The sequence below is a fragment of the Piliocolobus tephrosceles genome, unplaced genomic scaffold (genome assembly GCF_002776525.5).
Source record: "Piliocolobus tephrosceles isolate RC106 unplaced genomic scaffold, ASM277652v3 unscaffolded_26284, whole genome shotgun sequence".
In the NCBI taxonomy this organism is placed as follows: Eukaryota; Metazoa; Chordata; class Mammalia; order Primates; family Cercopithecidae; genus Piliocolobus; species Piliocolobus tephrosceles.
The window spans coordinates 1,246-7,825 of record NW_022309070.1 but is presented as its reverse complement, the minus strand read 5'-3'; the positions used below and the strand labels follow the sequence as shown (position 1 = coordinate 7,825).

Sequence of the window (6,580 nt, the reverse complement as noted above, 5' to 3'; positions counted from 1 at the left end):
AAAAAAAAAAAAAAAAAAAAAAAAAAAAAAAAAAAAAAAAGAAAGAAGGAAGGAAGGAAGGAAGGAAGGAAAGAAAGAAAGAAGGAAAGAGAAAGAAAGAAAGAGAGAAAGAAGGCAAGGCAAGGGAAGGGAAGGGAAGGGAAGGGAAGGGAAGGGAAGGGAAGGGAAGGGAGGAAGGAAGAGAGAGAGAGAGAGAAAGAAAGAAAGAAGGACAGGGAAGGGAAGGGAAGAGAAGGGAGGGAGGGAGGGAGGAAGGAAGGAAGGAAGGAAGGAAGGAAGGAAGGAAGGAAGGAAGGGAGAGAGAGGGAGGGAGGGAGGGAAGGAAGGGAGGGAAAGGAAGGAAAGAGAGAAAAGTAGTAATAATAAAAGACACAAGGTACAAATACAGTGTTTGAATTCTTCTTTAGATGCTGATTCAAATAAACTTACTGTAAAAGGCTATTTTTGAAACAATTATCAAATGCGAATCTAAATGGGGTATTAATAGCATTAAGAAATTACCATTGTGAATAATATGATGGTGGGTTTTTTGAGACAGTTCTCAGGCAATCTGGAGAATTTGAGGATGAAATAAGACATCTGGGACTTGTTTCATAGGAGAGGTACTTAAATCAAGTTTGGCAAATGTAAATAATTACTGAAGCTAGATAGCTGGATAACAGGAACATGGAGTTCATTATACCTATTATTCTTTCTCTGTGTATGTTCGAAACTTTCGATAATAAAAAGCTATGAAATAAAAAATTAAAATGAAAATCTTGATATATGATAAAAAAACAAAAATTTACCCTAAAAATGTTATTTCTTCCCAAAGAACCTACAAATTCCAGTGTGATATTTTGAAAATATCAATATGATTTTTAAATTCACGTGGAAGAATAATAAGAAAGTACCTACCTTCTGAAATAGATGAGTAATAATGATGGGATTAAGAGAGCAGTTTACTACCAGGTATTAAAATGTATTATTTGTTAATTGCTTTTGAAACAATTTGGTACTAATACAGAGATCAACAGAAAAACACAGAGTTCAAACACAGACCCAAGTACCTATGGCAATATAGTATTAAAATAAAGGTGATTTTTTTTTTAGATGGAAATGAGGGAATTAGTACATTAAGCTGGCATAAAAATAGAACCATTTTCAGGGAAAAAAAGAAAAGTTTTTCCTGTCACACTTTAACCAAAAAATCTTTAACCAAAAGTGTAAAAACAACAGCAGCAACAACAACAAAAACCCCATACAAATGAAAAAACAAACCAAAACAAAACAGAACCCATAAAGGTATTAGAAAATTCAACCACTTATTTTAATAACTAAGACAGAGAAAGATTTCCTAATTATGGCACATACACCGAATACTACAAAGAAAAATTCTGATAGCTTAGACTTTGACATAAAGTAAAGATACCATAAAATCTTTGAAGAAGCCCCCTTTGCCACTCTCCTGGTGCTGCTGAGGTAGCACCAGCAGTTAAAAAAAAAAAAAATGGCTCTTGCCATTCTGGCCTCCCTTGTCTGACTCTAATAAGAGACTACAGCTTTAAGCCTGCCTATCGGCCAGGTGTAAATAGGTACTAACAACTGTATCATGGTCCAAAATGCTCATTGTGAAGACAGGTGAATCAAATGACAATTTCCCAGGCATATCCACATTCCTGGAGAGTCCATATTTTAGCCTGCCTACACCCATTCTTGCATAACTACAATTTTTTTAAAAGAGCAATGATATAAACACTAACAAACAATAAACATATATATCCTCTAGAAGAAGGGCAAATGAAAATAATGAGAAACCATTTTTTATAATTTCACAGGCAAAGTTGTCATTTTTATATGAAAAAAAGCAAAAGGCAATATCACTTATGGGGATGGTAATGCATCATTTTTTTTTAAATCTGGCAACAGACATCTACAAACAATATTGGTAATTAAGTTTTTATAGGATAATTAAAATGAATAGAGTTCTTTTACAGAAAAGATGTACATGCAGAAAGTGTAAGGGGAGTCTGATTCATACCTCAATTATAACATCATCAAAATAAAAGTGTTACTGAGCACCCACAATAAAATTAGGCACTTGTTAATCCAAGAGACTCTTATTATATCTAAAAGTACTCTGTGAGGCAATACAAGCACAAATAAAGTCATCAGAAGTTCATACCTCTAGTGGAGGAGTAAGCATGAAAACAAAATACAAGCAGTGTTATAATAAAGGTATGAACAAAATACTTGGAAAGCACCAAAGAATATGGGGCATAATGAAAAGGTCAAAGAGTAAATGACAGATATGCTGGTTCTTGAAGTTTGAAGATTTTACCAGGCTGAAAACAAGAAAAATAAACTAAAGTGAATTATACATAGAGAAACTCATACGCACAAAAATACAGAGACATGGGCAGGCTTTCTCTGAATTTAGTAAAAGATGGGGTCCATAATAGCATATTTTATGAAGGACTAACTGTGCATGACAATGACAAGCAGGCTGGGATCAGAAAGTTACATGATAAATCTGTATTTCAGAAAGACAATTAGGCAACAGAGTATGGAAAACTAACCAAAAAATGGGAGATAATTCTCCCTGGGTCTCTGAAAATTATGATCATGTAAAACTCATATCCACCAGCGAGGTTCCCAATGCTTACAGACTATTTTCTTGTTTAGTAGTGATATTGACAAATGAGACATTTTACATTTGTAGGATATGCATAATTTAAGGAACAAAAACTCTGCAAATGATCAATGTATCATGGTAAAAAATATCACATATGGGTAAAATCCATTTGAAGGGTAAAACAGCCCAATAAATATATATTCTTTATTTATCAGCTTCTTAAGACATAATTCACATACTACACAAGTCATCCCTTTGAAGTGTACAGTTCAATGGTGTTTAGTATATTTCGAGTTGTACAGGCATCACCACATCAATTTTAGAACATTTTTCAACACCCCCAAAAAAAACCAGTTCACTCTTGAGTCACCACTTCCAAAAATCTCATCCTCACAAGTCCTAGGCAAACACTAATTTATTTTTTGTCTCGAAAAATATGCATGTTCAGGTCACTTCTCAGACACAGAATCATAAAACGTGTGCTTTTATGACTGGCTTCTTTCATTTAGCATATTTTCAAAATTGCCCATGTTGTAGCACGTATCGGTACTGCATTTCTTTTTTGTCAAATGATATTCTATTGTATGGATATTCCAAATTTTGTTTATTCATTTATCAGGTAGTAACACACTTGGTGTGTTTCCATGTTTAGGCTATTATACATAATGCTGCTATAAACATTTGTGCAAACATTTTCATTTGTCTTGTGTATACACCTAGGAGCAGAACTGCTGTATATGGCAACTCTACGTTCAAATATTTAAGGAATCGCAAGATTCTTTTCCAAAAAGGCTACACCATTTAACATTCCCACCAGCAATGGCTTAGGGTTCTCCAAATCCTTGCCAAAACTTCTGTCCTTCTGATTATACCCATCATCCTAGCAGGTGTGAAACGGTACCTCATTGTAGTTTTGACTTTAATATACCTGACAGCTAATTATGTTGAGCATCTTTTTATGTGCTCCTTAGTCATTTGTATATCTTCTTTTGGGAAACTGCCTATTCAGATATTCTGCCCATTTTTAAAAGTGAGTTATTTGTCTTTTCATCATTATTGAGTCTAAATGATTCTTTATATATTCAAGATAAAATAGATATGTGAGTGCAATTTTCTCCCATGCTATGGGTTGTCTTTTCACTTTCTTGATGGTGTCCTTTAAAGCACAAAAGTTTCAAAATTTGACAAAATCTAATTTATGTATTCTTTTCTCTTATTGCTCATGCACGTGACCTATCTAAGAATCATTTGCCAGCCCATATCCTATGCCCGGTCATAAACATGTATCCCTATGTCTTCTTCTAATGGTTGCAGTTTTAATTCTTACAGCTAAGTCTTTAATTCATTTTGAGTTAATTTTTACATATGAGATAGGGGTCCAGCTTCTTTTTTTTTTTTCCATATGGATGGGCAGGTGTTCTAGTACCCTTCATTGAAAAGACTATTCTTTATGCCATGGCACACTTATAGAAAGACGGGTTACCATAAATGTGAAGGTTTATTTCTGTTCTCAATTCTATACCATTAATAGATATGTCTATCATTATGCCAGAACTACACATTGGTATGGCTTCATCATACGTTTTTTAATTGGGAAGTGAGAAACACAATTTTGGTCTTTTTCAAGATTGTTTTCGCTATACTGGGTCCCTTGAATTTCCATATTAATTTTAAGAGCAGCTTGTCAAATTGTGCAAAGAATTTAGCTGTGATTTTAGTAGGAAATTTAAATTTATTTTAGATCAATTTGGGGGAGAACTGCCATCCTAAAATTATTAAATCTTTTCAAAATATCAACATTTAATGTCTTTCCATTTAGTTTCCTTTAATGTCTTTCAATGTTATGTAGTTTTGAGAGTATAAGTTTCACACTTCTGTTGTTATATTTATACTTAAGTACATTATTTCTTTTTAAGATATTTAAATGAAATTGTTTCATAACTTCATTTTCAGTTTGTCTACTAATATTGGGCAAAAATCCAATAGATTTTTCTATCTTGGTATTTTATCTGTCAACCTAGCTAAACGCATTACTTTTTTTTTTTTTTTTAAGAAACTGCCGTTTATTTTCCATCAACCTTATTTACATGTTGCTTAAGAGTGCGTGCAAGAACAGCTTAAGACCTTTCAGTGGTTGCTCCTACCCATTCAATGGCCTGAGCATTGGGAGCTGCAGACAAGCCTTCTGTGGCAGGCTGAGCGCTCCAGTCTTCACTAGGGAACTGATGAATAGGTGCAGAGGGCACCTGCACACCTTCAGACCAGTCTGCAACCTCAGGCTGAGTAGCAGTTAACTCATGAGCTGGAGCAGTCCATTCACCCTGAAATTCCTCCTTGGTCACAGCCTTTTCAGCAGCAGTCTGCTCTGCTTTTTCAGTCTCTTCAGGATCTCTGTAGAGATCAGGCATGAACTTCCATGGGTGTTCATGGGAAATGGTGCCACACACGCGCAAAACTTCCTGGGCCGGCATCCACCACAGCAAACCCACTGAGTGAGCTTCCTTTTTGTTGCATGGAATGCCAATGTCCACATCAGAGGAGAATCTGTGTTACACAAATCAGTGGTAGATAGGTTAACGTAACATGCCTCTGTGACAGGTTGGTTGTCAGCCCTGGGGTTAGTAACCACAAGAAGCCGTGGCTCCTGGAAGGCTGCCTGGATGTGGTTAGTGAAGATTCCAGGAGTGAAGTGGCCAGCAACTGGAGTGGCTCCAGTGGCAGCAGCAAACTTCAGCACAGCCGTCTGGCCAATATTCCTGGAGGATAATCTAACACTGACATCAGCAGGGTTTTCAATGGCAACAATGGCACGAGCTGCCAGCAAAAGCCTCTCCCAGGTCCTCTTCAGATTTATGATGTGGATGCCATCACTTTTCCTCATAGAGATGTACTGTTCCATCTGGAAGCCAAGATTGGTACCATCTAAGCGGGGTCCTGCTGCACGGAACTTAAGGACATCCTCCTCCTTCATTTGTAGGACATCCTCCTCCTTCATTTGCAGGACATCAAGGGCTCCGGACATGGTGAAAAGTTTCGCTTTAAGCTATGATGGGAATCCAGAACGCCATATGGACCCCTATGTGGGTAGTGTGAAAAGCCATTTATTACCTCTAATAGATTTTTAGGGGACTCCTTAAGATTTTTGTTTTGTATATAAGATCATGTTATCTACAAACAGATACAGTTTTACTATTTCCTTTCCAATATAAAAGCCTTTTATTTATCCAGTTAAAGTGTATGATTCAATGATTTTAGGTATAATCATACTTGTGTAACCATCACTACAAATAATTTTAGAACATTTTCTCACCCTAAGAAGAAACCTTGTACCCATTAGCAATTACTTCTAAATCTTCCCATCTTCTTCCAATCCTAGACTGATTTTTCCAACATGTTTCCAACATGTAAACATAGCACACTTTAATTTTTCCTTTCCAAACCCTGAAGTTGCAGTCGCTAGTACATGCTTATAAATGATTTCATTGAAAACTGATCTTTCATCATAATGTGTTGTTTGAAAAGGAAACATCATGATTAAAAGCACAGGAGATGATAAGTAAAGATATCCTGAAACTAACAGCATAAATACATGTCCACAATAAAAACTGCAAAAGCCTACTTTGAACTCACCGTAAAATTATTCTACGTAATCAAAAATAGTTATCAAAAGTTTACTCTAGCCTGAGTGCAGTGGTTCACATCTGTAATCCCAGCACTTTTGGAGGCCAAGGCAGAAGGATCACTTGAGCCCAGGAGTTCAAGACCTGGGCAACATAATGTGACCCCATCTCTAAATTTTATTTTTTTAAAGAAAAAAATTTATATGATAAAAATATTGATCAAATATTTATAATATTTAAAACACTCTGCATCATAACCACACACATTTCGAACTGCCAACAACGATCTAGAGGGCCAGCTATATATCAGAAAGCCTGTAGAAAGCCTGCTTTCTCAAATTTTCTC

At 35.7% G+C, this 6,580-nt stretch overlaps 1 pseudogene; it reads right to left on the bottom strand.

Moving 5' to 3' along the window:
• Window positions 1-4,622: 4,622 nt before the first annotated feature.
• Window positions 4,623-6,201, bottom strand: LOC111537831 (annotated as a pseudogene).
• Window positions 6,202-6,580: the final 379 nt, after the last annotated feature.